Raw genomic sequence first — 27,757 nt, 5'->3', positions numbered from 1 at the left:
GTAGATCCATTGGGAACCAGTGTCTTAGACTGAAAACATGATTGTTGCAGCATATGTGGAGATTAAACTGAATGTATTCCAGAACAGTTCTCTAACATGAAGAGTGAGATTGTGATTGAACGTACTTGAAATATCAAAATACCAATTCATATCACGTTTAAAGGTTGTTACAATAAAGGGATTTTGTGGCTTTTGGGGGGTAGAGAGAATGCATTTTAATGGTATCTCTGGATTTTTGCATTCTGGGGAATGGAGAACAAGGGTGTTGAAAGGATTTTTCCATTACAAATTTGAATTTTAGCACGTACTGAAAAGTATGCATATTCACATGTCGTTAACTATGTTTTCATACTACAAATGCTGACTGAATTTATTTAATTTATTTTAATGATTGAACCCCAAAGATTTAGTCTTGCAGATACCTTTATTTGGTATTTATTTGCATAAGTGATTTGTATGATTGGGCTTAGAATGAAAGAACCAAATTCAGCACCAATAGCTTGATTTTGCACCCATTGAAGATAATGATAAATCCTCCATTGTTTCTAGTGGTGTGGGATCTGACAGTTTTACTGTAGTCTGCTTCTCAACTTTCAGTAGAAAAGTGTTTTTGTGTCCTGTGACCCAGAGGACCACTAGAGCCAATGGGGCAAAAGCTTGCCTGTTCTTTACAAGCTACTCTTTTCTCAATCTTGAAAAAATCACTACTCCTAATATATAGCTTATCATTATGCAATGCATGTACGTATGCTATTAGAAATAATGTAACTATATTTTAAACTAGGCATTATGCTTTTATTGTGGAATTGAGTTATCAGGGGAACCCTGTGTCTCTGTGCTGGCCAGTTCAAGAAGGAGGGAGTGGACATCCTGGCTAGCTGTTTATTTAGTGTTGCAATAGTAGACAATTGAGCAATACAACACAGAAAAGTCATTGGAAACCATCAAAGGTAAACTGTAAACATTACTTGGAGGTGAAAAGAGAACATTATGACAGGGGATTGCCCTGACTAGAAATAAAGACAGAAGACAGATGCTCTGTATCTGTGGAGAAGGACATTGCATCCATTTGCTGAGGAGACATCTTGTTGAGTGGGGATTTTTTCATAAAAATTGGATCTTGGTTCCTGAGAAACTAGCCAGCTCTCCTACATACTGAACCTTTGGAGAGAAAACTACTTTATTAAACAGGAAAGGTAACTATTAATAAGTGTAAGCCTTAGTTCACATTTTATATTTTTGTTTTGTATTTTAATAATTTCTTTTCATCACTCACATTTCTAGTGAGTCTGTTCTTTTATAAATAAATCTACTTTTGTATTATAGTAGTTCATAAGTTCTGTGCATTATATAGTAGCGATAACTTAAGATAAAACTGTTAAACAGGGGTACCATGGTCTTTTAGGAGTCAAGGTTTGGGAATTTCTGAGAGCATCCCCTCTCAGGGGGCTACATATCACATGAGAATACCTCAAGGGACTTTGTGGGTTGGGATGTGCCTCTCCTTATTTTGCAAGGTAAAAGCAAGGCTGACATAGCCCAGAGCAGTGCCTTTGCTACTCACACGCTGATGGTTTTAGGGACCTAACTCCTACCTACCACAAGCAAAACTCCCCTACCTCCAGCAAGAGGAAGTGACAAGGTTACTCTCAGTTCTGGATATCCTGAGAACCATCACCGCTCCTACCATGTAATTTATTGCATGTTAGTTGAAAAGTGTGACTCTTTTAGAGCTCGTATATTTTAAGTGCTAAGGAATATTTGTTACCATTTTGAAATGAGAAGTTAAGAGTATTTGTCCCCTATTATTTACGTTGGAAGCATGGGCATAAAGGAAAATACAAGAACGAAGAAAAGATTTGTGACTTTACAGATGATATTGATAAATAGTCCTTGATTTTCCTTCTTTGTGCTCCTTTTTGTTCTGGATTCCAGTGATAAGATTGGGGGTGGAAGTGGGGGCTTAGTTGTCCTTGCCATTCAGTTTTAATGGATGCCATCCCCCAGTAAGAAAATTTTATTTGAAAATAGAATACAGAACCTTTGCTATCCCTAATCATCGTGCTGTAAAAAGCAGACCGATAAACAAGAGTCCAGATTCTGCATGTTGTCAAATGCATCCTGAAAGCTGTCAAACTCCTTTCCTTCTACTGAAGTTGGAAGGAGTTGTGGCAACGTGGTACCTTACTGGTTTGCCTCCCAAATCTAGTAAAATGTCTTAAATTTTAAATTTGTACAGCAAACAGTTTTTATCATTCTAATTGCTCTTACTGTATGAAGAATAGTATCTTGGCCAGACCTCAAACTGTCTCCTTTTACTAATGTTGTGTTTAATTTTAACTAAATTCTGTTATCACTAGATTATGATAGCATGATAGCTAGTTTTAGTTGTCTGTTTCTGAAAAATAAAAGAAGAAACAAAAGTATTTGCTCATGTTGTATAACTATTATGTCATATATTTTGCTGCCAAACTTTGAAATTTGATAGTTTTTATCCCAAACTGGGATAATAACTGGGCACGTTTTCTAGTAATCTGGTGGTTATTTGGTGGTGTGGATTACAGTTTGGGTGACAATCTGAAATGGTCTTTTGGCAGGGTTAAGTAGAATGAAGCAAAGGGGATTTCCTCTGCCGCCTCCTCCCTGATATCTAGAGATGGTGTTAAGATGGTATCTAGAAATATAATCAGGTCTGGCTGGCGTGAAAGAATTAAAATGTTTAAATTGTTTATTTCACACATTTGCTCACTCTATTGGTATATAAAACCAGAATATGATGTATAGTGCTTTTCATTAATTTTTACTTTTAAAAAATGCTCTACATAAAAGTTGTACTTAAGCCCCAATCTTGGTCTCATTGGGTGCAAACTTATGCTCTGAGATTCCTTGTTTTTCTTAATGAACACTGTTGGTATTTCTGATGCATGTATTTAGGCTAGAGATTGAAAACTCATACATTTCTCTTCATTCCTATCAATCACAACTGTCCTGAATTAATACTAGAACTATCAAATAATTGCAGGCATTAACTGCAATTGGTATGTTGTTTTTTTTTTAATAGCATTAATCATATATCTCTGGATGAGGAGGGAGGCATTGGCTGCAGAGAGTCCTGACAGTGTCATACCAGGCACAGTGGTAGAGATGTAGCCGTGTTAGTCTGGGGTAGCTGAAGCAAAATGCAGGACAATGTAGCACTTTAAAGACTAACAAGATGGTTTATTAGATGATGAGCTTTCGTGGGCCAGACCCACTTCCTCAGATCAAATAATGGAAGAAAACAGTCACAACCATATATACCAAAGGATACAATTTAAAAAAAATGAACACACATGAAAAGGACAAATCACATTACAGAACAGAAGGGGAATGGGGGGGGGGGGAAGGTGAATGCCAGTGAGTTAATGATATTAGAGGTGGGGAAGGGGAAATGTCTGAGAGTTAATAGTATTAGAGGTGATAATTGGGGAAGCTATCTTTGTAATGTGTAAGATAGTTGGGGTCTTTATTAAGTCCGGTGCGGAGGGTGTCGAATTTTAGCATGAATGCCAGTTCAGAGGATTCCCTTTCAAGTGCAGACACAGTAACACAAAACTCCTCCAGAGGGCAGGAAGAGAGGAGGAGAGAAGAGGAAGTGGCTCTCATCCTAGCTCCAGCAGAGGAGAGAACTTGACACTACCATGCCCTATTGTCCCCAGCCATCCCCTTGCTCACAAGGTACCCTATAGAGAACAGTGAGCTCAGCCTTCCTGCAACAGCCTCTCCTCACCCATCTGCCTTGTCACCCCTAGCTCTCTTGGACTCTTTCCTTGCACGTTTGTTCATGATCCCTAAACACAGAATTCTAAGATGAAACTGTCTTCCTCTTCAAACAGATGGTGAGCTCAGGAGAAGCACAAGAATTCCCCCTTCTGCACAACACCTTTCCCATCCCCAGAATACTGGCTGTGAAATTTAAGAAAACAACAAAAAAACTTCTTGAATAAGCCAAGGCGCTGCTAAAGGAGACCTATACAAAATAGTATACATAATAAAGGCTAACCCAGCAGCAGTAGGGGGAAAAGAGCCTCCTGCACAATAAACTGGATTTTACATCCCTAGTCAAATTGGTTATTGATTAAAGGGGTCATGGGCATGGGGGGTGGAGGGCTGGACTGGCCCTCTGACCTGCTGAGACACCTGTGGGGAGCCCAGGCCCACCCACGTCCAGAGCAGTCCCTGTCCATGACAGGCCCCACATGGGGCTGGAGCAGCCCCCTGCCCTTGGCAGGCGGGGAGTTGCTGCAGTCCCCACCAGTTAACTGGAACCAGTAAGCATCACCATTAAGTGTGATGGCTTACTAGTTAACCTTTCACATCCATACAATTGACTTCTCTGCTGACCGCTAAAATCCTGAGGTAAAATACATATCCATAGTGAGGACTGAGTGGATTTGTAGGGTCTAAAGCAGGGGTAGGGAACCCTTGGCTGGCCTTGATTCGCCCTGTGAGGCTTGTCCCCTCTTCTTCCATCTGAGCCAGGGCTCAGCCCCGAGCCAGACTCTCCCTGGGAAGGGGGAAGAAGTAGCTCTGCGTACTGCAGGGGAAGCACTACCAGTAGGGACTGTTCTCCCCTCTCCCCCTGTAGCTCCCATTAGCTGTGATTACCTGCCTGTAGGGAGCACTTTTCTGCAGTGTGCAGAATCATGCAAATACACCTGGGCTCCTCTTGAGAGCTATGCCAGATAGGTGCCCTAGATCCCCACCTTGCACCCCAACCCTAGCCCACTTCTGCACCCTTCCTTGTACCCAGATCTCTCCATCCTGTACCAGCCCATTCCTCTCTCTGCCTCCCATCCAAGTTCCTCACTCCTGGTCTAAAGTTTTAGATTTATTTTTGAGTGTATTGCATGGTGTTAAGTATCAGAGGGGTAGCCGTGTTAGTCTGAATCTGCAAAAGCGGTGAGGAGTCCTGTGGCACCTTCTAGACTAACTGAAGTGTTGGAGCATAAGCTTCCAGCTTCCACCCCACCATCAACTTCAGCATGGACCAGTCTACACGGGAAGTCCATTTCCTGGACACCACGGTGCAAATAAGTGACGATCACATAAACACCACCTTATACCGAAAACCTACCGACCGCTATGCTTACCTGCATGCCTCCAGCTTCCATCCCGGACACACCACACGGCCCATTGTTTACAGCCAAGCACTGAGGTACAACCACATATGCTCCAACCCCTCAGACAGAGACCTACATCTACAACAAGCATTCTGTAAACTACAATACCCACACGAGGAAGTGAGGAGACAGATGAACAGAGCCAGACGTGTACCCAGAAGTCTCCTGCTACGGGACAAGCCCAAGAAAGAAACCAACAAAACATGACTGGCCATCACCTACAGTCCTCAGCTAAAACCTCTTCAACGCATCATTAGTGATCTACAACCCATCCTGGACAATGATCCCTCACTCTCACAGCAGGCCTTGGGAGGCAGGCCAGTCCTCGCCCACAGACAACCCGCCAACCTGAAGCATATTCTCACCAGCAGCTATACACTGCACCATAATAACTCTTAACTCAGGAAGCAATCCATGCAACAAACCTTGGTGCCAACTCTGCCCACATATATACACCAGCAACACCATCACAGGACCTAACTAGATCAGTCATACTGTCACTGGTTCATTCTCCTGCACATCTACTAATGTAATATATGTCATCATGTGCCAACAATGCCCCTCTGCTATATACATCGGCCAAACTGGACAGTCCCTACGTAAAAGAAACAATGGACACAAATCAGATATTAGGAATGGCAACATACAAAAACCTGTAGGGGAACACTTCAATCTTCCTGACACACAATTGCAGATCTAAAGGTAGCCATCCTGCAGCAAAAAAATTTCAGGACCAGACTTCAAAGAGAAACTGCTGAGCTACAGTTCATCTTCAAGTTTGACACAATCAACTCAGGATTAAACTGAGACTGAATGGCTAGCTAACTACAAAAGCAGCTTCTCCTCTCTTGGAATTCACACCTCCAGATCAGCTACTAGAAGTGGGCCTTATCGTCCCTGATTGGATCCACCTCATCATCTCTAGCCTGATTCTGGCCTGCATGTGACCTGCCTCTGGAAATTTCCACTACATGCATCTGACGAAGTGGGTCTTTGCCCATGAAAGCTTATGCTCCAACACTTCGGTTAGTCTATAAGGTGCCACAGAACTCGCCGTGTTTGAGTGTAGTTACATTAAAAACAAACAAAGAATTCTACATTTGTAAGTTCAACTTTCATGATCGAGATTGCACTATAGTACTTGTACAAAGTGAACTGAAATATTTTTTACAGTGATAATATTTGTAATAAAGTACAGAGTAAGCAGTATATACTTTATTGTTATTTAAATCAATATATTTGAAAATGTAGAAAACATGGAAATATTTAAATGGTATTCTGTTTAACAGTGCGATTAAAGCAGGAATTCATGGTGATTAATTTTTAAAATGTTATGATTAATTGTGATTAACCTTTTTAGTCACTTGACAGACCTAATTAATATATAATAGCATAGGTTGGATTTTTTTTTTTTTGTTCTCATTGATTGCTCTTCATACATAACAGTAATGATAAACATTTATCCTCAGGTGTATATATGCATCAGAAACCATGTCCTACAGTTTTACATAGGTAAAAAAAAAATATACTAAACATTGTAAACTCACTTTTCTGTCTAAGAACAATGAATGAAAGCAGAACTTTGTCTTTAACACATCAAAGGTCACTTCACATGTAATCCTATTGTGTGATTTGAACAAAATCATGCTTTTTTGTTCATTATAGCTAAAATGATTCATGGAAAAATACATAGTGGCTAACAGTTCTTAAAGGAAAAAAAGTAATCTGCAGTGATCATAATGTGCTCGTCAAATAATCTGTTTGCTTGATTATTTCCCCTGTTTTTCCTGCTTAATTTCTTTTATTCCCTGAAGCAAATAAATAAAATGAAGGAGCATACGTTTGATGAGTTGGGTCACAGGAGTCCCCCTTGGGATTGTCACCCAGTGTGCTGATGGAGCCACGGAGCCTGCCAGCCTGTTCTCTGGGGTGCTCCACCACCATGTCTTGCTGGGACAGAAGCTTTGGTTTTCCCCAGACAAGGCACAGATTTTAGGTAGCCACCTCGCAGCAGAGTAACACAGACACTGAACCAGCTCAGTTCTGGGAGAATTTCGTTATAAGGACTTTGACAGCACACCCCACCCCCGAAAAGGACCCCCAAATAAATCTGTCTTACTATGTATAAAAGTTTTACATAGAGAAAGCTCATGATATCATCCCCCTTTATCAGTGAAAGAGGGAGATGCACAGTGGTTCCTTTCCTCCCCAGGTAACAGTTATTTACACTGGGCTTGATGAAAAACAAATGCTTTTATTAAGTATAAAAAGTTGGATTTAAGTGGTTGTATGTGAAAACAGACACATCAAAGCAAGTTACTAAGTTAAAATAAATAAAAGATGCCCGCTAATTCTAAAATAGTAAGAAATTTGTTATCTGAAATTCTTACCCAAACATCAGAGGGGTAGCCGTGTTAGTCTGGATCTGCAAAAGCGCTTTTACCCTAAACGGTTCTTATCTCAGGCCAGAGTTGATCTTTCTCTGACCTGGGCCCAGCAGCTTTGCCTTCATCCTTTTGCTGCAGTTCTTTGTTTCCAGGTCTCTTTATGTGTATCCCATACACATAGGAAGGCAATAGGGTAGGAAGGCAATTTAAAAAAGCCAGCTGAAGATAAAAACCTGATTGCTTTCCATCTTTAAATAGACTTGCTCCCAGGGTAGGAGCTCTTTTTTCTCTCTCTCCATCCCCATGGAAAAATACCAGATTCAGGATGGGTTCCAGTACCACATGGCACGATCACATGTCTTTCTAGGACCAACCACAGTTTGGGTTAACAGGAAAAGTAAAACTGTTCATGGGTTGTTGATTTGAGTACTGAGTTATTAAGGCCCTAAAGCATCACTAATTAACACATTTAGAACTAAAAACAGATTCACGCTTCATATTTCAAACTTGACATACAAGAATGATATATTTGCAAAAATAGGATATACAGATTCAGCAGATAGTAAGTTTAAAAATGTTACATGGTCTGTTTTACATAAAGTATCTTTGAGCTTTGCATATCCATAACTAATTTTCATAAAGCCTATGGGGCTGTGATTTTTTTAAAAAGTACTGTTAATTTAACAATCTTTTGAAAAAAGTGAAATTTATTTACACCTGAAAATCTCAGGTAGTGTTTGAAAGGATCCTATCAAAGCCCATTACTCGAAGTCCACTTAGTCAACTCTCTAGGTTTATCCATTCCATTTTCCTCTGATGACTTAGAAAGGTAGTGGTTATTTTTTTTTCTGTATTTCTTAATAAAAATTTAAGGTCTATTTCTCAGATATTAATACTTTTTTATGATCTTGTAACTTTAAATAAATTGGTGAGGTAAATAACACTGAAGTTTGCTGTACACAGGGTACTTATATTTTCTTAAACAAAAAACAAAACTGATATGTACATTGCCAAGCAAGTGTATTTGGTAGCTGAGAACCTTGTTTTACATTTTAATGTTGTTTCACAGGTTTGATATTTCCAGCCTGTAACTCTGTTAATGCTTTATGTAGAGTGTTTTATTAACTGGGGCTACTTAATTCAATGCACAAATAGGTCATTACTTGTAATTGTAATTATAAGCATAAACTACAAGTAATCAACTTGAGTTTTGCTGGTGGAATAATTGAATAACATCCTGTATAGACAGAAATCTAAAGATGGAATTGTAAAATTTCCTTTCCTAATAAAAATGGATTTTGAGCATGTTTTACTATGTTTACATGGGAAAGGTTTTCAAAGGCACACATGACAGCGAGGTGTATAATTTAAGTGAAAATTGATGAATAGTTGTTGGGCACCTAACTCTCATGCCCTTGAAATCTGTGTCTGTGTTATAGAGGGAACTGTGGAGACCCCCCTATGTTTAGGTCACATAAAAATTCCAGTATTAAATGGAAAGTGTTCTTCTGATCTCTTTGAGAAGTTCTAACATCTGCATTTTTTGCAACAAGCCTTTGAAATTTGGCCAGGGGAAAGCTCTCTTGCTAGAGTCTTCTTTCTGACCCATGGATCTGTTATACATTTTTTAAAATAGCCATTTCTCTTTCATTGCTGACATTGTCAGAAAAACTTTGGTAGCTTGCTAAAATAACTGAACAAACAGTCTGAGACAGGACCATGCAACAGCAGCAGCACCATGACTACTATCCTATACACTGCACTGTGAATGCCTGGGAGTTAACAGATCAGCTATATCAGTGCAGGTGGAGAGAACTGAGCCAGAAAACCCCTTTAGTTTCCCTTACTCCGAGCATAGACCTTGCATGTTGTCTCAGTGGCCCATTCTTCTCTGGGGGCACGAATAAGGCAGTAGTTTCCTCAGCTCCGAGGGTATGTCTAGACTGCATCCTTCTGTCGGCAGAGGGATGCAGAATAGGCAGGTCGACATTGCAAATGAGGCAGGAATTTAAATATCCCGTGCCTAATTTGCATTAAAATGGCCACCATGTTTTGCTGACTCAGCACTTTGTCAGCCAAAAGCAGCAGTCTAGAGGGGGATCTGTAGAAAAAGAAAGCCTTTTTCGACAGATCCTGTAAACCTCCTGGCAGGAGGCATAAGGGATCTGTAGAAAAAGGCTTTCTTTCTCGACAGGTTCCCCCTCTAGACTGCTGCTTTTTGCCGACAAAGTGCTGAGTCGGCAAAACATGGTAGCCATTTTTATGCAAATTAGGCATGGGATATTTAAATCCCTGCCTCATTTGCAATGTTGACAGAGGGATGCAGTCTAGACATACCCCTAATGAATGAAGGAGAGAACAGGTGTCGGGCTGGGCTACTTCCACCATCCTCTGGATTCAGCACCTTGCTCCAGCAGCCTATCCATTCCCTTACTGGGATTACCAGCCTTCTCCTGTTACTAGGCAATACAAGTTGGTCTTCCACGATCGGGCATCCTTGGAACCTGACCAGTCCTGAACAAGGGAGTTTGTCAGACTAGGGGAAGTTAATTCTGGCCCTTCTGCTGCCGGCTTCCAGGAAGTCCTAGGGAGCCTCCAGCTTCATGACCGGCTCCTCTCTTGGCCGCCTACCCCACTGCTTGTCACTGGGATCTGCTCCTGGCCCTGGCTGTGAGATCTCGGATGCAAGCCCCTTAGTCACTGGACTGGCTCCACTTCCAACCCTGCCTGGGCTCTAATTTTTTAGTCCTGAAGCTCAATTGGCACAAGTCTGTGCTGCAGTAATGACGATTCAAGGTTCAAACACTGCTGCTGCATTATGGGGTAGGGTTAGTTGACATAATGGTGTCTTCTTTTTTACCTTAAACTAAACAAAACTAGGAAATCACTATGAAAACTATGTTAAAAGAATATTTAGATTGCAATTGAAAATAAGGAAATTCTGGATTTACATTTGCAGTGCAACCTTAATTCTGTTCCCTTTTGCATATATAACATGGTAGTCAGTGTGATCATCTTCTATTTTTTCCACAGGAATACTGTTCCATTTGGTGAATGGGATAGATGCTCCAAAGAGAAGACATGCAATTTTTAAATTTAGTATTTTCTTAATTTTTGAGTGCTTGGCTTTGCAACTAAATAGTATGGATTTAATAGGATTTTGTGCTATTTCAGGGATCAGCAACCTTTCTGAAGTGGTTGGTCATCAAACACTTATGTTAGTTCATCAAACTTCATTTTAAAGTAAAACTTTAAACTTTTTTGGGGGTTGAGGGTCACTGACTCACAGAAAAATCAGTTTTGGACCACACAAGTGAGAAGCAAAAAAAAAATATATCTGCCAAAAAAAACCCCAACCCTCATGATATGGCCACCTTTCTCTTCTGGCACTCCAACCCCCACAAGGTGAGGGGAATGGGTAGGGAGGACTGAGGTTCAGAGCTTCCCCTAGGCCAGATTTACTTTTTTGGGATTCCAAAGTTAGTGGATTTTGTGGACACCCTTAGGCTCTGGGGTGGAAACAGAAATGAAGGGTTCAATGTGTGGGACAGGACTGCCAGCAAGTGGGATAGGGATGCAGGATGGGGTGAGGAGGGCAGGGTCTGAAAGGGAGTTTGGCAGCAGGAGAGAGTGTGGGGTGGGTGTACGAGAGGGGAGGCTGGGAGTGGGAGGGGGTGGAGGGAGTAATGCAGAAAAAGTCAAAGGGTTAGAATGCAGCCAAATAGCTGGTTGGGGAGGGTGGCAAAGAAATGGGGAGTAAAGAAAAGTGCAGCTTCTGCAAAGTAAAATTATATCCCCCCACCCTTCACTTCTTCCCTCTGTTCCAGCCTTGTTCCCTTGAATCTCCCCATGCTCCTCAGTGCAGCTCCTCCCTCCTCCCATCCTGCTCCTTCAACCTGATTCCCCTGCATCACCCCATGTCCCTCATTGCAACCCCTTCCCCCTCCCATCCTGCCCCGGCATCCTCCTTCACCCCTCCTGCTCTGGCAACCCTGTGTCCTCAGCGTGCTCAATGGCAGGGCAGCAGCGCTGGGGTGAAGAGTAGAGTTGCCAGATGATTTCAACAAAAATACCAAACACACTTGACATTACATCACAATCTGTGTTGTATCTTATTTAGAAAGTACCGGACATTTATATTTTCTCAATTTGTTTCCCGAACAGAAAGCTCAAATACTGGACTGTCTCATTCAAAACTGGACACCTGGCAACCCTAGTGAAGAGAGGTGTGGGGAGCAGTGTCTCTTTCCTGTCTGGACCAACCCTTTGCCGGCAGGCTGTGACTCCGGGGCTGGGGCAGGCAGAGCCTGGGGCTGCCCAGGGCTGACTTCAGCTCTGCTGGTTGCAGAGGGGTTCTGGGTAAGGGGCCCCAGAACCTGCGGGGAGCTGCCTGTATCGCTGTGCACCATGTGTACTGGCCGCCCAGCTCTGGTTTGGCAGAGCAGGCCCTGTCCCACCCCCTCCTGAAGCAAGAAGCCTGTAGCCAGGAATGGGGGGAGGGCAGGGGCAGCCCCAGGGACATGTGTGTATCTCTCCGGCTCCCCAGCAGGAGGCTGGAGTTTGCAGCTGCGTGGCTGAGGCTGGAGCTGCAGCATGAGCTCCTGGCTGCTTGGGTGGCAGGGATGGGGCTGAGCTCCAGCCACGAATGCCATGGGAAATTGGCTCGTGTGCTGTTTGTGGCACGCATGCTAGGGGTTGCCGACCCCTGTGCCATGTAATGTACGGTAGTAGATCTGGATGAAAATCTTGTATGAAAACTTTTTTGTGTTGTGATACAGATCTCACTCATATAATATTCGGAAGGTTTTTTTTATGAATTATTTTTGTTTTAGTGCTGTTCTGGTAATTACTGTACAACATGGCAGAGAAAAGGACAAAGGAGCCAATGGCATTTTTTTAATCTTTTGAAAACTGTATTCAGATTCTTGGTGTAATTAAATTTTAAAAAAAAAAACCTTAACAAGATTATGTATGGACATAATCACATGATTGTAAACTATTATTAGGAAAGACAAAGCTATTACCTCAAACTATTCATTCCTTTTGTCTCATCCTTTGCAATAAGAATTAGAAGCCTGTACCTCCAGTGAGCTCAGTGCAGATGGACCTATGCTTCCACAGAGCTAACTTCAGAATTGTCTGCTTTACAATGTAAGCTTTGGGGGTAGGAAGTAGAGACTTCCCCTTGTGTGTATACTATGTCGTGTACATTTAATGACACTGTGTAAGCAAGTGGGAGGATTTAATTTTGTTTGAAGGAGTCTGCCTTTGACTTAGTCTTGACAAATTTGTGATATGTGGTGGTGATAGGCGCCTTCATGCTAGCATAATCATATTGAGTCACAATATGCAGATTTTCTCAGAGCTTAAATAAAGGAAGGAAAATTTGACATACCACTTGCTTGTTTTGACCCTTATCTTCCTTTAATTGTTCTCCCAAATATAGTATTTAAGGTTGAAACATAATGTCTTGAACTTTGTTATCCTTTGGCTACATCTATACTGCACCTCTCCTTCACAGAAGCTTATGCAAACGAAGCGCAGATTAGCATATTGCTGCATTTTGTTTGCATAATTAATTAGGGGCCATTTTTTAGTAAAAGACTCGCTTTGCGCAAGAGGGTTTTTTTTGCGCAAAAGCCTCTTTCGCAAAAAAGGCTCCTAATTATGCAAATGAAGCATGACAGTATGCTAACCTGTGCTTCATTTGCATGAGCTTTTGCGGAAGAGGGGTGCACTGTAGACGTAGTCTTTGAGAATGTTTGTTATGAAGAGTGATAAAAGAATGTGAAATAGTTCTCCTTCAAAAACTGCCTATTACTTGACTACTTAGTGTGCATTGTCAACTGAACCCCAATTCCTTCTCTACTGAACCCCAATTTCCTTCTCTACTGGGTTTCACTTGAGTCAGACAGTCAGCAACACCTCCATCTCTCTCAAGTTGCAGATAGCTACCCTTCTTTGCAAACTATTCTTCATGGGAGGTCAGTAAAGGTAGGGCTGGGGGAAGCAAGCCGCTTCCCTGCCTCCCCAGGGGGAGGTGGGGCAACATGCTGCTCTATCCCCCCTCAGCATGGGGAGGGCAGGCATGCATCCCCAGACTCCCCTGCCCCAGAGCACATGGAGAGAGGGCGCTCAGGTATAGCAACACTCTGCTCCCAGTATGCATAGAGTAGGTGTTCTGGGGGCGGAGTGTGGGCGGGGCCAGTCTGGCAGTTTGGGAAGGCAGTGCCTTCCTCCGCCTAGCATACCAGATGCTCGTGCTACTCTTTCTTTTATTTTGTTCTCTTGTTTATTCTACCTTTTACCCTTTACTTTTTTTTTCTTTATAGTTTTTCTTCCACCAACTCTGTTTCTGGCTAGGGATATTAAGTAGCGTTTAGCTAAACAAGTAGTCAATGGACTTTCCATCAACTGAGCAATCCTGGCTCGCACTGGGTATTTGACTGCTGCGCCTCTGCTTTTTAAATGTAGTAAGAGCTGCCTGGCTCCTTGCCTGTCACCAGCTCATGCTCCCCCCCTCCGTTTGCTGCCTATGAGTCAGGAAGGGGAGGGATGCGAGTAGTTGACTAATCGACTAGTTGCTTACATCCCTACTTCAGGCAGACCTCCACTCTGAATAACAGCTAAGTATGCCAGTCATCTCTTTCCCTCAGGCATTCCTGGTTCCTCTAAGTGCTGTCACTGTGGGTGTTCCACTTCAGGTGTTGGGGCATCCTTGTGCTGATGATTGAGACTTTTCATAGAAATGCCCTATTGCACTGCGCATGCACAGATGGCATGTGGTGCGGTTGGCGCCCATTGAGTGCATGCGTGGTGCAGTTCCCTCAGTTCCTTCTGTACTGTCATCTGCAGCACATGCTACCTGCAGTCACCCTCTCCCTGCCTAGAAAAGTGATAGAGACCTTAAAAGCCTTGAATTCTCTTCATTCCAGTCTCAATTAACTTCCTCTTTTTCCTAAAAAAACCAATCAAGATATTGTTCCAGGCCTTCCTGCCTGTTTGACTCCCTCCCTGCCATGACTTACATAGTCAAACATGCCAGACTACATATGAGATGCCTACAGGCTTGGCTTCACACTTACTATGTAGCACACGGTCAGTCAGTCATTCCCTTCATAAATAGCTTGCGATGCCATGCAAAGTGCAGGATACCTTAAAGTGGTGGTTGTAACTGCAAAATGTCTGCTCAAGGATCCCATTTAAATGAAAAGCTTCTATCATAATTATCAGGAGTTCCATGGGTCGTATAATTTTTCCCATGGAGTGCTTTTCAACAGGAGTTCTGGCACATTTGATGAGGTGTACGGTACCATAGGTTTGTGGAATTCTGATTTGTAAAATTCATTATTTTTTTTGACATGCTGTATAACCACAATAGTATTTTTGTTAGGTTCTCCATAATGCTGCATAGTTCTTCTGAAATGTTGTTTTCCTTCTTCTTCCCCTCTCCTTCAAACTATATCGGGTTTATAGAATAAAATCAAGATTTTTTCTGGTTACTTGGAAAATTGCATCTTGAGGTGTACTATTTTATGTGATGGTGGGAGTGGCAGGGGTGATAAGTGGTTTGCAAACAAATCACCAGAAAACTTCTCCTGTTTGATACTGGTAATACTATTACTGCTCATATTGGCTAGTTCTCTATTCAGTTATTGATTAGGATGACACAGTCAAGCTTGCCTTGTTTACAGTAAACTTCCAATCTGTCTGTTATGATACACTTGTTAGCTTGTAGTTTTCTAGCATAATTGAAGTTTTTGTACAGTAACTTTCAGACTCTGGTTATGGGCCTGTTCCTGCTCTTAAACTGTTTTAAGTTGATGGCAAAATTTTTATTGACTTCAATAGAGTAGAACTGAGCCTGAAATTTATATTACAAAAAAAAAATCAATTTTTTACAGTTAAAGCAGATCATATACTTTTGAAATAAGAGCTCCTGTTGCCACACACAGAAGCAGATGGAAATTCAACTTATAAGGAGACAGTATTCTAATTAATTGATGTATTCTAATTAATAGATATGTGATTTTTTTGTTTATGGCATAGGAGAACTTACTATAACAATGTTTGGGTTTTCTGTAGGGTCCGTCTCTATGTGCTGTGGGCAGAAATAATGTTTACTTAGGAACTTATCCACATAGTCTTCAAATACTTTGTTGAAGTATAATGTTTGCAATATGCTGATTTACTAAGTGGAAACTTCTTTTTGTGTGCTCCAAACTTGCATCCCACTATGTGACATTTACTTAGTCCCTCTTATATGTTCTATAGTTTATAGATGCTTTTCATTAATCTTCAAAAGTTGGCAAAACAAAGCTGAATAAAATGAAATGAATACTTTCGGCAATAGATGTTTATTAGTAAACAGTTTTTGTGAAGAATTAGTGTACTGTTTCTGGTTAAAGTGTCAGAAGGTGGTTGTTGTTGGTTGTTTTTTTTTTTTTCTTGAAAGAATTTGATCTACTGTTATTTTTGTATGTAAGTATGAACACCATAGTACAAATACAGTATGTATTGATGGTAAAGATTTTTAAAAGTGGATGACTAAAGCTCCTAGATCAGGGTTGCAGAACCCTTGCACTCCAGCCCAATGCAGAGGAGGGCGCTAAGGCTCAGGGCTTCCCCCAGGTCCAGTTTAACTCTTCCAGAGGCCTGAAGCTAGTAGATTTCATGGGGACTCCTAGGCATTGAGGTGGGGTCAAAATTGAGGGGTTCAGTGTGTAGGAAGTAGCTGCCAGGGAATGGACTGGGGTGGAGAGTTGGGGCCTGGATGGGAGGTAGGGTGCAGGAGCGGGATAGGGGCTGAGAGGCTGGGGGGAACGTGGTTGCAGGAGAGGGTAGGTGTTGTACCAATAAAAGCAAGCAGGATCTTATGAGGGGGATAAGGCAAAAAGCCACATTTATTGTAAAGATGATAAAAAAATAAAGAAAAGATAGAAGCAAACAACGTTGTTTAACTACTTATTCCTAACACTACTTAACCCTTATACACTTATATATATAACCATTCATTCATACATCCATTCATTCAAGTTCTGTGTATAGATACCAGCCTGGAAGTTGCTTGTGACAGAATACTGGCCAGGTACTCTGTACACAAGTGATGGTAGTGGGGAGCGAAGTCCTGATCAGATGCGCATCTGAAGCTCCTGGTAGGCTGGCAGCAGAACCTTGGACTCTGATTCCATAGTTTTTTAGTCCAGTTCTTATAGGAATTTTTTCCTATGCCAGTCTATGGAAATTGCTGCATCATGCTGATGTCTCCAGGGTGGCTGCCAGGTGCTCGTCAGTAATCTCATCGGGTGGACCTCCAGTACTTGGTTTTCTCCACTTGACACCTTTTGGTTGCACTGGCACCTGACGCCTTCTTCAGCCCTTTGTTGCTGTATTCTCAGGCTGGCACCTCTCAGAACCATTCACTCATCATCCAAGCACTCTCGCTCTTACATACATTCCCTAATTAATGTTTCCCATACAATATTTTTGTATAATAATAACTTTACATATATCAGAGTTGTAGTTACAAAAAGTTTCTGGGTGGTATTGCTTAAAACATTCTCTGAGTGCTGAATAAAATTACAATGTTTTAAAGAGAACAGGCGTCAATTAAGTAACAATGCCCTTGGTCAATTACAGGGCTTGGCTCCCATAGCAGAGTTAGTGGCTTGACAATGCATTGTTACAATGTATCTCTGCAATGTCAATTTCAAGCAGCCCCTTGCACAAGTTTGAGCATGCCCTGGAGCACGGGGGGGGGGGGGGCTGTTTCTGGCTACATAGGATTATATTCTTAATAGTTCTAAGTTACATGACCTAATACATTATATTCTAAAGGGGCAATAATAATAATAAATCTAAACATTTAACAATCTTAACAAATAATAATAATAATAAGAGGAAGAATTAATAATAAATCTAAAACACTTTAAGTTGTGGGGAACAAATTATGGGGAGTCACTTCCATTTGGAGGAATCATTTTCAATACATTAATATGTTATCCCTACACAGGGAATGGCAACACCTACTTTGTGCAGCTCTTGGGATGGGGCCACAGGTTGCTTCACTCTGCCTTCTGTAGGCTTGCTGGCTCCACTGCCATTGTTCCCATTGGTTAGGAATCCCAGTGCAAAGCATTCCAGTGCAGGGCCACTTACTTCCCCTGCGAGGCAGTCTAGATCCAGCTGGTGGCTTGCCTTGTTCCGGCCTGTGAGGCTTGAGGCTCCCCCCCACCCTCTCAGCAATGGGGAGTTGGTGCTGGTGCTCTAGCCACAGTGCCCCTTGTGTGGCTAGAGTGCCAGTGCTAGCTTTCCCTGCTGTGGAGGGGGGAAGGGGACCCCCCCCAAACCCCGTGGGCCAGATCAAGGCAAGCCATTGGCCAGATCTGGTGTATGGATCATAGGTTCCCCACCCTGTCCTAGATAGATGTAGTTGTATATAGATACATTTGTCTTCCCTCCCCAGCAGCATATTCTTTGCTCGCATAGGTGTTAATGTGCACAGAACTGTGCCTGTTTCTCTTGCTGACATAGCTATTGTCATTGGGGTGGCTTAATTATACAGAGCAGCTACACAAGACATCTGTGGTGGCACAGATGCATCGGTACAACTGTGCCACTGTAACATCTCTAGTGTAAACTATGTAAGCATCTTAACTATTCAGTAACTGAGGGAAGGACATTATTAAAATCCATGAGTAATTAGCCGTTGCTGAGAGGTGCAGCCTTCAAGTATGTGGCCTACGTCTTCTAACTGCCCATAAGAGTAAAGTGGCGAATTAAAAAAGCCTAGCAGTACAGTTAATCACTATTCATATGAGGTGATTTGAGTTTTACCGAAATATGTCACTCAGGTCAAAACCAGTGGGTTGGGCTATTAGATCTGTCATGTGATAAGCGTGGCTGTATTTGAAGCTTCTTTTTCACTTAGTATGCCAGCAGCAAGAAATACTGATATTGCTTTAGACTACTTGTCCAAATTGGGTGTCTCGAGTTGAGTGGATTAAACATATCTTTAAACAGAGGTAGAAGCGGCATTTCATGCATCTTAAGGAACAAATTCTGTAAGCTTCAGAGGGGTAGCCGAGTTAGTCTGTAACAGGAAAAACTTAAACAACGAATAGTCTAGTAGCATCTTAAAGAGTAACAAAACTTGTAGATGGCATCATGAGCTTTCATGGGCAAAACCCACTTCTTCAGATGAGACTTTACATTTTGTTAGTCTTTAAGATGCTACTAGACTATACATTGTTTTTTAAGTTTTTCATATTCTGTAAGGTCATTTGTTTCCTGATGTCAGGAGACCTGTTGTTGGACGCAACCGGCAGCCAGGCCAGATTGGTCAGTTTGAGTACAGGCAGTCCCCGACTTACGCGGATCCGACTTATGTTGGATCCGCACTTACGAACGGGGCTTTCTCGCCCCGGAGCACGCAGGCAGCGGTCCCACCACCTCGACCTCCGGGGCGAGAAAAGCTGCTCCCGGTGCCCCTGGTCTGCTGGAGATGGTCCCCAGCAGACCAGGGGCATTGGGAGCAAAGCTGCAGCTGCGGCGGGTTCCCGTGCTTCTGAGGCTTTGCTCTGGCAAAGCCTCAGAGGCGCGGGACCCTGCCGCGGCTGCGGCTTTGCTCCCGGTGTCCCTGGTCTGCTGGGGGGCGGGGGGGGGGGGGGCGCAGCTAGTGTGCCCCCCCCAGAAGACCAGGCTTTTGTTGTGGACCCTGGGGCAGAGCAGCTCAGGCGCTGCCGGTTGGTCCCGCAGCGCTGCTCTGGGCACTACTGGACCAACCCGGCAGCACCCCAGCTGCTCTGCCCCAGGCGTCCTGATTCAGCCGCTGCTGGTCAGTTTTAGCAGTGGCTGACTTGGGGACGCCTGGGGCAGAGCAGCTCGGGTGCTGCTGGGTTGGTCCAGTAGTGCCGAGGAGTGGCGCTACTGGAGCAACCCAGCAGCACCCCAGCTGCTCTGCCCCAGGCGTCCCCAAGTCAGCCGCTGCTGAAACTGACCAGCGCTGACTACAGGAAGCCCGAGGCAGAGTGGCTCTGCCCCGGGCTTCCTGGAATCAGCCGCTGATCAGTTTCAGCAGCAGCTGACTTGGGGACGTTTGGGGTTCTTAAGTTGAATCTGTGTGTAAGTCAGACCTGGTGGTCAGTTTCAGCAGCGGCTGAATCTGGACGCCAGTTCCGACTTACATACAGATTCAACTTAAGAACAAACCTACAGTCCCTATCTTGTATGTAACCCGGGGACTGCCTGTATACAAACCCCACGCTACCAGATGGGATTAAAGGACAGTATTGGGTGTATGTGGTCCCGCCCCGTCTGCATTGCAGAGCATATTCCAATTGGACACATGGCTGAAAAGGAGTAACCCAAATGAGAAGGGGAGACACTGGGGAGGAGGGTAGACTTATCTGGAAAGTCTCCCTGAGGGATAAGCTGAGACCAGTCACGGCTGACAGTTTGGTTTCTTTTTCTTATCTGGTACCATGCGCTGAGAGAAGCATACGATAGTGGGCCATCTCTTTTACGTCAGCAATCAGAACTTCTGAGTGACTGGCATTCTAGTTCTGAAGTGCCAGACTGCTCTCTAAACTAGTTGGGAATGATATTAGGAGGGTCATTTGTGAAGTATAAAACTGTCCCTCCACTTCATGAACTACTGCTCCTACATGTCAACTTTGTGTAGTTGTTTCACAGGGCCTTAGAAATATTGGATAAAAGGTGTTCCATGTGGAGTGAGTATAACACAGGCAAATTTTTATTTAAATATGGGTCATTCCATTATAGCACGAGATTGTTGGTAACCCTTGTGTTAGGCCCTACAAGAGAAGAGTGACAAAGAAGCAAATGTAAGGAGGAAGTCCTATTTGCACTAAGAAAAATTAGGTAATTCTCTATCAGTGCAGATATGGTTATCTACTTTGTTTCTGCCTCAGTCAGAAAAGGAATTTTTAGAGCTCTAGGAAATACTTTTTGTGGGGGGCAAAAATCTACAGTTTATTCCCCTGATTTTTAGTGTTGTTGGGGAGGCCATCAGGATTCACTGATGGCTTCAGAACTGTTCCATTGGTATATAACAGGGGTCCCAAACTTTTTGACACAGGGACCAATAAATACATTCACGAACTTTTGGAGGACCAGTAATGTTCATTTGCATATTTGCATATTCATTAATCAAATAATGAATATTCAAATAAGTTGTTTCTGGTCCTCCCAAATCTCCCAGTGCCACTTTAGCAAAGCTTTTGGTATGGTGACCCGCAATATTTTTGCCAGCAAGTTAAGGAATATGGATTGGATAAATGGGCTGTAAGACAGACAGAAAGCTGGTTAGACCAAGGTTTCCCAAACTTTTTACTTTAGTTGGAACCCCTTTATTTCAGTTCTGCTTTTTGCAGCCCAAAAATATAAACACATGAAAAACAAACTGAGAAAATACCAGACATATAACATGTCTGGTATTTTCTCAGGAGGTAAGTTGTATTATTACTTGATGTATCAGTTTGTAGTTTTGAACTGCCTGGCTGGTAAATGTGCTCAGGCTGCATGAGTGTGTCTACCAGCCAGATAGTTCGCAACTACTCGAGGGTGTGTGTGTGGGGGGGGGAGGGACGGGGGGGGGGGGGGGGACGACAGTAGAATCCTGTGCTGGACTAACTTGTGCTTTGGGGGGGAGGGGAAGAACGGGGTCGGGTCAGTCCCACTCCCTGCAGGCCGATTCATTCCTCCCCTTTGCTCCCCTTGATGCTCCTCTGGCCAGCCCCATTTCCCCCAAACCCCTCCCGGGCAGCCAGTTCTCCCCCACTTCTCCTCTCAATCTCCCTTGCCCAGCCCCGCTGCCTGCGTCCAGCCCTCCTTCCAGTGGCCACTTCTCCCACCCCGCCCACATCTTCCCCGGCCAGCTCCCTGCCCCCAACCTCACCCCCCCCCCCCCGGCAGCCCTGCTTCCACCAGCCCCTCAATCTCCCCAGCCTGCCCTGATTCCCCCATCCAGTTCTGCTTTCGGTGGCCAGCTTTCCCCTCCTCCTCACCCCAGAATCCCCTGGCACCTGCACCTTCCCTTAGCCCTGCACCCTCCTGGTGCCTCCCTTTTGCCCTCTTTTTCCCTAATACCCACCTTTCTCATGCCCACCCCTTCTTTCAAGCCTTCTCTCAGCACCTCCCCCTCCAGCCCCCAATGCCCTTTCCCTCGACTCTCCTCTCCCAGCATCACCCTGTGCCCCCTCCCACTGACACCTCCTCTCCTGCCCTTTCCCTCATGGTCTGCACTTGGCCCCCTGCCATTTGTCTCTCCTGCACTCCTGTCCCTTGGTGCCTTTCCCTCCCCTGCCCAAGCCCCTTCTCCTTCCCCCCCTTCTCCCCCCACACACCTCTCCTCGCCTCCACTGCTGCATGAGCTGGTTCCCTACCTTCTCCTTCCACGTTGCGGGGGCGGAGTCCGCACTCAGGCCCCGGAGGCTGGCCCCGGAGGCCAAACCCGGAGCCAGCCAGGCCCCGCAATGTGCCTCCCGTGGGTTTCAAAACCCCAGGCCGTGACGTCATGTCACGCCCGGGCAGCCTCCCCGCCCATGTGCAATGCCGCGCGCGCGTGGCAGGCAGGCAGGCAGGCAGGCAGGCAGGCAGGGCTGCACACAACAGGGACAGTGTGGGGCTGAGGGGGACGCTCTGGGGGGTGGGGTGGCTGGCGGAGTGGGGGGTATCCAGGGCCCGCTCCAGGCAGAGCAGGGGAGAGACCCAGCTCCACATAGTGGTGGAGCAGGGCCCTGGCTCTTAACTCCGCTGGCACTTCCGGGTGCAGGGGCGTGGGGCCCGATTTGACCGAATGGGTCGAATCGGCGTAAGGGCTGGCAGCCAATAGGCACGCTGAGGCCCAGCATTTTTTCCCATAGTTTGGGAAACGCTGGTATATAATATTGCCATAATTTTAGGATAATAGCTTGCCAGGGGACAGAATAAATAGTGTTAGTCCCCTTTGCCCATCGGGTGATTTAGTATCAAAATGCTGCTAATATTAGGCTAGAGCTGAACAGATAATTGATTTTTTTGAAATTTGGAGATCAAGTAGAAAAATCCAGAAAAAACACTGTTTCCTGTGAATTAAAACAGAAGCAATCTGCTTGCTTTGCCACAAGAAATATTTGACTCGTTTCCTGAATGCCAACTATGAGTGTGACAAACAGAAGAGTATGGACTATTTCTCTTCAGCTTGTGACAGTTTTGGTCTCATAATAAACATCAAGAAGACAGAAGTGATGTACCAGCTGCACCAGAATAGCCTAATGTAGAGCCTGGTATCACAATGAATGGCCAGACCTTCTAGGTAGTGGATGCTTTCATATCCCTTGGCAGCACATTGTTACATGCAGGTCACGTCGATGATGAAACCAACATTAACATTGTCAAAACAAGTGTAACCTTTGGCAGATTATGTGCAAATGTGCAGTAGTGCTGATGTATCAATGAACAAGCAAAACTGAATGCCTACGCAGCCATTGTTTTGCAGCTGTGATGTAGGCATGTGAAATCCTGAGTGTACAAATACCACATTATGAAGGTGAATCACTTTCATATGGACTGTCTGAGGAAACAGATGAGGGTAAGATGATGGGACAAAAATCAGGATACCGAGGTTCTCATATGGACAGATATCGTAAGCATCCACATAACCAGGGCTTGACAAACTATAGAATCTACTCGCCTTTGGCGAGTAGATTTCAGCCGCGCGCACCGTTTACCGGCAGCGCTTGCATGCGCAGTGCGGCTATTGTACATACGCAGTACAGGGCTAGTGAGTGGCTTTCGCCACCGTTTGTCAAGCTCTGCACACAACTCTATTGATGAAATTACAGATGAATGGGCAGGTTATGTCACAAAAATATCTGATGCGTGACTGCCAAAAAAAAAAATCTTTTTAAGTGTGAGTTAAAGGAGGGAAAACTCTCAGGGAGACCAGAAAACCTGTTTCAAGGACTTCCTCAAGTTATCCTTGAGGCATTTCAGTGTAAACCCAGAGATTTGTGAAGATGTCTACCTGATGAAGTCTCATCCATACTGGAACTACAGTCTGTGAGCAGAGAACTGCTGAGGAAGAGCAGAAACATCAGCAGTGATAATCTCACAACACCAGCATGTCTGTTGTTAATCAACCAATAGCAGAATTTCTTTTGTTTAGTGTGCAATAGGCAGTCCAAAGTTCAAATTGGCCTGATCAGCCACTCACATATACACAGAAACCAAACTAGTCAGTGATGTTATGGCCATCTTTGAATTCAGAGGTTGAACAACAATAATCACAAAATAGCATCCCAAAAGCCATATTCACCACTGTTACAGGACTGTTATGTTTTGTACAAAGTATGCCTTATGAGATACTAGTTAGAAGGTTGCACTCTATTGAGCATTATTGTTCTGTCAAAATATATTCACTATTGTATATGAAGTTATATGAGATTTTGCTGTAAGTTTGTTACTGATGCAAGTTGTTTGTCTGGGAAATGCCCACCCCTACTCTTCAGTAGCACCAAAGCAGCCAGGTGTTAAGTGACCATCATTGGACCATTCACCAGTAAAGGAGTTGTAAACAAGAGACTTAAGATTCACATGAAAGGTTGTTACTGAAACATATATACCATGGAGTAGTTCTGTGGTACCTTAGAGAAAGTGAGTTTTGCCCATGAAAGCTCAGGTGCTAGAGGTCTCCTTGTTGTTTTTAAAATTAGACTCTAGGTACATCGAGACTGCAAGGCTATTTCAGGATACTGGAGGTATCCTCAAATAGCTACCCCATATCCAGGACCGGACCGAGCCATTCCGGCACCTCGGGCAGACAGGTTAATTGCACCCCAGGTTGGGAGAGGGCGTATGCGCGGCCCCACGCCAGTACTTGGGGGAGAGTGTGCGGAGCTGGCAGCGGCAGGACGCATGTACCCAGCCCAGCCCGGCTACCACTGCTGGTGCGCAGCCCGGGGCCACCTGGGGTGGGCCGAGCCTTGCTGTGCAGGGCCCTGCGGCCGCGGGAGGAAGGGCGCTGCTGGCCGGCACTGCGGGGGTTAATGCGGCCCCTGCCCCGGGTAGCCGCTGTAGGGTGGATTCTGGGAGCTGCTGCAGCATGCTATCTGGGAGCCGGGTGCGTGGTGCCTGATGGCATCTATAAGGGATGCTGCGCACCCCTTACAGCTGCCATCAGGCACCCCCCCATAGGTTGGCACCCTGGGCAGCTGCCCGGCTAGACCATGCCTTAATCTGGCCCTGCCCACATCCAACGAATGTGCCTGCTATTTTGAAATAATTTTCAAAATAATGGATGTGCTATTTTGGCATCCCTGTAAACCTTGTTCCACAAGGAATAAGGGATGTCTCGAAATAGTGCTTTATTTTGAAATTTGGCACTGCATAGACATGCCAAATTTCAAAATAGACTATTTTGAAATAAAATCGAAATAAGATAGGCAATTTGATAAGTGCAAATTGCATATCTTATTTTAATTTTAGGGTCTAGGCGTACCCTCTCATGGCTATCCCTGATACTTGTAAACACTGCTTTATCCCCATGACACAGTAAGGATTTTTTAAGCACTTGGAGGAGGCTATAAAAAAGGGACAGTGACATCAGCTCTTCTCCAACTGAAAATTTGAGCTGGGAGAAGTGATCCTAACTGAAAAAACTTTCCAGTTAGCACACACTGCTGTAGCTTTTGGGTAGGAGAAATCTTATTGCTTCAGACACATCTTAGCATGATAAAGTTTAGGAATTAAATTGTAACTTTTTCTTTCTTTATTTTTGTAACCAGTTCTGAATATCTGTGCCTGTACCACTTATAATAATTTACAATCTATCTCTGTGGTTAATAAACTTGTTTTTATCTAAGCCCATGGGATCTATTTAAGCTACAATGACTGGTGCATATTCATACCTTTTGATTGTACAGGCAGTCTCCGGGTTACGTACAAGATAGGGACTGTAGGTTTCTTCTTAAGCTGAATTTGTACTTAAGTTGGAATTGGCGTCCAGATTCAGCCGCTGCTGAAACTGACCAGTGGCTGACTACAGGAAGCCCGAGGCAGAGTTTCTCTGCCCTGGGCTTCCTGGAATCAGCCGCTGATCAGTTTCAGCAGCGGCTGACTTGGGGACACCTGGGGTAGAGCACCTGGGGTGCTACCGGGTTGGTCCCCGCAGCGCCGAGCTAGTTCGAACTAGCGGGGTAGTGTAGACATACCCTGAAATACTAAACTAACTAACCTAACTAACCTATTTGAGGAGGTCTGACCTTCCGCCAGCCTGACTCAAGAAAATGCTAGATTATATAAAATAGAGGGAGCATAGCCTTCTGCTAGCTTCTCTAGAAGAATAACTTTACAGGACCACTTGCATGCTCTCTTTCTCTCTCTCTCTCAACCTAAGCTAAGCCTATCCCGACGAACCCGACGAAGACCCGACGCGACAGCAACTAGGTTCATGCATATTCATTAGGTTCCGTGGTATGATCTGATTGGCTTAGAAAAGATGCTTAACAGCATGATTTAAAATCATTGGCTGACATAAGATGCTTATGAATATTTATAGATTATTCAAATTTCAGCAAGACTAGCTTTGAATTTTAAATCCTAACAGCTTTGTATACAGGTAGCTTTAGTACGTGACAAGATCTTGAACTAAAATGGATGTCAGTAGAATTCTCAACTTAAGATGGAGTTTTGGACTCCATTGTGAAATATGGCATGTTTACATATATACTGGTTTCACATAGGTTTTACATTTATAAACATAATGAGTGGATGTATATTCATTCAGATATTTCAGTCCTATATCATTTACATGCACTGTACAAGGTGATACATTAGAAGCTCACATTGGATGTTACATCTGCATTCACTGGGTTACAATACTTAGCAGTTGGATTGTTACATATTTGTTATACAACTGTGGAGTTGTTACATTATTCTGCTATTCTGCTTTACAAGGGAGGCTGGGAGTATGATGGGCTCAGGACACAGATTTGCAGTGTGTGGATAGTGAAGGAGTGTTGTGGCAGAAGACTTGGGATGTGGGGATGCAGGAGTTTGGGGATGTGAAAAGCTCAGTACAGGGGGTTCTGGTGTATGATAGGATCCGAGTTGGGGTCTGGACAGGTGCAGGAGTGTTATGATGCTGTGGCCAGATGGAGGCTTGGCCCCAATTGGGGGCTTGTTGGCCAGGCTTCATTTTTAATTAAAATATTATGTCAAACACATAATGTTTCAGCATTGTCTTTATTTATGAGAGGGGCAGGGAACCTGTTTTGGGTCAGAGGTCACTGATCTTCAGGAAAATCAGTCAGGGTCCACACAAGTGAAATGCAAAAAAACAACTCCTCCAAACTCTCCCCCCCCCCCCCCCCCAATCCTCACCGATGTGTCTCTGAGACACCTCACTCCCCTGGCACTCCAGCCCCATGCAGGGGAGGGTAGGTAGGACTGAGGTTCAGGCCAGATTAACTCTTCTAGAGTTCCAGGGTTAGTGGAATTTGTGGGCCCCTCTACACTCTGAGGTGGGGCCAAAAATGAGAGATCCAGTATGCGGGACAGGGCTGTCAGTGAGTGGAATAGGGATGGGGGTGCAGAATCTGGGTGGAAAATAGGGTACAGGGGTAGGTGTCTGGTCAGGAGGGAGGGGGCAGGACCAGGGTGGAAAATAGGGTACAGGGGTAGGTGTCTGGTCAGGAGGGAGGGGGCAGGACCAGGGTGCTGGATGGGTTCTGGCCAGAGGGCAAGGAGCAGGGTGCTGGTGGGTGTCTGGCCATGAGGCAGTGGCAGGGTGCTGGTGGGGGTGTGCCAGGGAGCAGGTGCAGGGTGCTGGTGGGGGTCTGGCCAGAGAGCAGTGTGCTGGTAGGGGCTGGTGCAGGAGCAGAGTGCTGGTGGGAGCCAGGCCAGGCCAGGGGGCAGGGTGCTGGTGGGGACTTGAGCAGGGTGCAGTGGAAATCTGGCCAGGGGGAGGAGTAGGGTGCTGTTGGGGTCTGGACCCCACCAGCACCCTGCTCCTGCCCCCTGGCCATATCCCCACCAGCACCCTGCCCAGACACTATCCAGCACCCTGACCCGGCCTCGTGGACCAGGCCCTGTCAGGGTCCTGGGAGCTGGCAGACTGCTCTTGGGGAGCGGTGGAGGGCTGGCTGCAAGTAGCTTCCTGGCTTATGTTTTGGGGCTATTGGGTCAGGGGCAGTGATTGCTGGCTCA

The 27,757-nt window shown here is 44.6% G+C and overlaps 1 protein-coding gene across 2 annotated transcripts in view; it reads left to right on the top strand.

Moving 5' to 3' along the window:
* Positions 1–27,757, top strand: part of PCCA (propionyl-CoA carboxylase subunit alpha) — a 476,944-nt gene that overhangs the window by 81,848 nt on the left and 367,339 nt on the right. The window lies entirely within an intron of this gene.

Source organism: Pelodiscus sinensis, chromosome 1, assembly GCF_049634645.1.
Source record: "Pelodiscus sinensis isolate JC-2024 chromosome 1, ASM4963464v1, whole genome shotgun sequence".
NCBI lineage: Eukaryota > Metazoa > Chordata > Testudines > Trionychidae > Pelodiscus > Pelodiscus sinensis.
Note: the sequence above shows the minus strand (reverse complement) of the source record. Positions and strands in the feature narration are given on the sequence as shown.